We start from the raw sequence: 3,836 nt of genomic DNA, 5'->3' as shown, positions 1-3,836 counted from the left end.
AGCAGGTTGAGGCTGCGGTGGCCGGGAGCGGCCACTGCACTCCAGTCTAGGTGACAAAGTGAGACTCCAACTCAAAAAAACAAACAAAAAAAACCTCCCACTGGATCCACTTGGCACCTAAGAGGTTCAGAAAGGGTTATGTCAACTGTCGAAGGAGAGTGGCAGGCAGAATTTTAAGGTGGCCCAGGGACATTTGTATCCTAGAGTTACTCCCAGTTATGTTACATGACAGTAGTCCCCCTGGTTATGTCCATGGTTTCACTCTGCAGTCTCAGTTACCCACAATAAACTGTGGTCTGAAAATATTAAGTGGAAAATTCCAGAAACAAACAATTTACAGTTTTAAATTATGTGCCGGTCTGAGCAGCATGAAGAAATCTCAGGGCATCGAGCTCAGTCCCACCCAGGACATGAATCACCCCTTTGTCCAGTGAATCTTCACTGTCTCCACACCCTGCTTGTTAATCACTCAGCAGCTTTCTCGGTTATCAGATCAACTGTCACAGTGTCTCCTCACGTAGGCATCTTATCATGTCACATTATCACAGGATGACGCGTGAGCACAGCACAGTACAGTATGATAAAGACCACATTCACATAATTTTTATTACAGGATGTTATAATTGTTCTTTTTTTATTGTTGTTAATCTCTTATTGTGCCTAATGTAGGCGTGTATAGAAAAAAATTATAATATATATAGGATTTGGTACTATCATGGTTTCAAGCATCCATGGATAGTAGGGGTCTTGGAACACATCTCCTGCTGATAAATGGGGATTGCTGTCTATGGCAAAAGGGAATTGTCCAAGTAGGCTCAATCTAATCACAGGGGCCCTTTAAAAGCAAAGGACTCTCTTGGGTGTCAAGGACACTGCACACTTTGAAGAGCAGGGGTGAATCACATACAAGGAATGCAGGGGGCCTCTAGGAGAAAGAGTGGCCCCCAGCTGACAACCAGGAAGGGGCTGAGAACCTCAGAACTATAGCCACAAGAAACTGGACTCTGCTAATAACTTCAATGAGCTTGCAAGTGGAGGCTTCCCCAAAGCGTCCACTCAAGAGGTTGGCCCACCCTTCACCTTGACTTTAGCCTCATGAGATCCTAAGTAGAAATGCTAGCAACCCTCCTGGACTCCACCCCTCGGTCTTCTACCTAAGGGTCATGAGCTAATAAAGGGGGGTGTCTTACAAAGGGGGACCCCCCCAAAAACAGAATTATCTTTTGGGGGGCAGGCCCCTTATAGTACAGGCATCTCCCACTAGGTAAGCTTTCTAGGAACCTATTGGCACCAGTGTACCGGCTATCGTTGTTGTGAGAGGCTGCATTCTGTTTCAGTGAAATTTTTTTTGGAGATTCTTTCAGTGAGTTTGCCCATTTCATGATGGGCAATTTATGAGTGCACCTACCCACAACATGCTAAGTGTTCTGCAGTTTTTAACCAAAAACATGATACCTGCATTCCTTACATGTGATTCCCCCCTGTTCTTCATTCCCCCCCGGCCCCACTCTCCCTATTCACCTGATCTCACCCTAAGCAACTTTGTTTCCCTGGATGAAAAAAAGTACTCAAAGGGAAACATTTTGCCCACATGGAAGAGGTGAAACAAAAAACAGAAGCACTAAAAGGCATCAAAATTGACAACTTCAAAAACTGTTTTGAGCAGTGGAAAAAGCATCTTGATAAGCATATTGCAGCAGACGGAGAGTACTCTGAAGGTGACTGAAGTTTAAACATAGAAGAATAATTACACAGTTTTTAACAAATAAATTCTGGGTTTTTTTGGTCCCCCTAGTAAGCTAAATTTGCTATGCAGCAAAAGAAAACTAATACAAAAAGTGAGTGAATATTCGCATCAAGGCCTGACTGACTTCAAAGCCTGTGCCCTCTGCTCTGATCAAGGAGGGAGAAAACTCCGCCAGCTCCAACTACTCTGAGCCACATGTGACACTAAGCCAGGAGCAGATTAAAGAACGATGAGACATGTCTACGTCTGTGGCCTCAAGTGGCTTGAAGCCCAGTGTGGGGTGACAAACATAAAACAAGTAACTACAATGCAGTAGGATATGGGCTACAAGAGAGGGAGTTTAAAGAGCTACAGGAACAGATCGGGTTTTTTTCCTTCTTTACCCCTTTCTATATTTTCTGGACACCCCACACCAAGTGATTCCTATAAAGCTCACAGTTCTTGAGAATCTAAGCCGGTTTTCAATGATTTTTAGCAAGCTGCGTCTAACTTTACTTTTAAAGAATAAGTTCATTGTCAATCTATTCACATGCGCGTAACAACTAAACCTGATGGAGACACAGCACAGTGGTGAGTTGGATCCCCCATTTTGTATTTCATCAGCATACTCTTCAGCATGGAGACAAAGAATCCGGTCACTGTTTAGAAGAAGTCACCAAAATAAAAACAGACACACAGCAGTACCAAGAGGATCGTCACTGCCTGGCCAAATCCCTGGCTGTCAGGAATCCTTCCAAAATGAGAAGCCAGATGAACACAGCACCATGGGAGGCTGCTCAGACACATGGTTCTAAGCAGAAGCTTTTATCCAGTGACTGTATCTTGTTTTATTTCCCTCAGCATGTCTTCATCAAAATGCATCTCGACACCTCTCCTTCATCTTACTGTGAAGAGCCATTTGGCAATACAATACCATCACGGCAGGAACAACAGTGACCTTCACCTTGTCTGCACAAAGCGGTCTCCACCTTCCTCTGGATGGGCATCCTCTCTGCCCCGCCTCCCGCCCCCCGAGCACTTTTTCCAAGGCTGTGATGACTCAGGAGTTTCCCCAGATGAAAGATCTGTTTGATGGTGGCAGGAGGGAGCCAGGCCTAGGAAACCCAACCCCCAACCTAACTGTAATGCAAATAGGGATTTTTCTTTCTTTTTCTTTCTTTCCTCTCCACTCATACCCACTCATACCAAGTTTCAATTTCTCAAAAAGAGTAACTACATTTATTATTACAAACTATTTGCCAGAACAATACGCCCAGGGCCAAAATTTGTATATATTATTTCTACTCAAAACAATTTAGCAAGTAGCTGCTGTTAAAAGTCCACTAGACCTCTGGCAACACAGCCTAATCAATGGCTGAGCCAGAAGTGAAAACCAGATGTGCTGGATTCCAAAGCTCCTTCAATTTTTCCATACTGCCACTTGTCTACTTGACAAAACTGTGGGATACCGCAGCTATCTTTTGGGGGAAATTTTTTTTTCAAAGTAAATTAGTTGGTTTCTACCTACTTTCTGAAAAATCTACATCATAAAATACAATGTTCTCTGTTCTTTTTTTTTTTTTTTTTTTTTTTTTTTTTTTTGCTGGTCTTTAACTCCTGGCCTCAAGCAATCCTCCTGCCTCAGCCTACCAAAGTGCTCGTATTATAGGCAAAAGCCACCACACAAGACCTATTCTCTGTTCTTTATTAAGTAAAGAAACCTCATTAAAAAAATATATGTTCAAATCCATTCCCTTAAAAACTAAAAAAAGAGAACCCTATAGCTTCAAATTAGCTGAAACACGTCCTTCAGTGCCAAGAACTCAGGGATCAGTGTATTCCACTCTAACAAAGTGGGGAGGACCACCTTTCTTTTGCCTCCCTTGCCCCCTCTTTATGTGCCAACTCAAGCCAGCGCTAAGGGGTAAGAGAAAACTAGGGGGCAGGTTAGGGTTCCCCAAGCTGGAGCTGCCCTGCCTCTCTCAGGACAAGTGATTTAACCCATCAGTGCACTGCTTCCTGGGGTGTAAGCTATGCGACTCCACATCAATGAAATCAGCATGATGCCGGGCTCGGTGGCTCAGCCTGTAATCCCGTAATCCCGCGCCTT

At 43.8% G+C, this 3,836-nt stretch overlaps 1 protein-coding gene across 1 annotated transcript in view; it reads right to left on the bottom strand.

The window, feature by feature from the left end:
- KSR1 (kinase suppressor of ras 1) overlaps window positions 1–3,836 on the bottom strand; it is a 162,437-nt gene that overhangs the window by 42,565 nt on the left and 116,036 nt on the right.

This window comes from Carlito syrichta, unplaced genomic scaffold (assembly GCF_000164805.1).
Source record: "Carlito syrichta isolate Samal-C Ts95f unplaced genomic scaffold, Tarsius_syrichta-2.0.1 Scaffold313978, whole genome shotgun sequence".
Lineage (NCBI taxonomy): Eukaryota > Metazoa > Chordata > Mammalia > Primates > Tarsiidae > Carlito > Carlito syrichta.
This window is presented reverse-complemented; position numbering and strand designations above follow the sequence as displayed.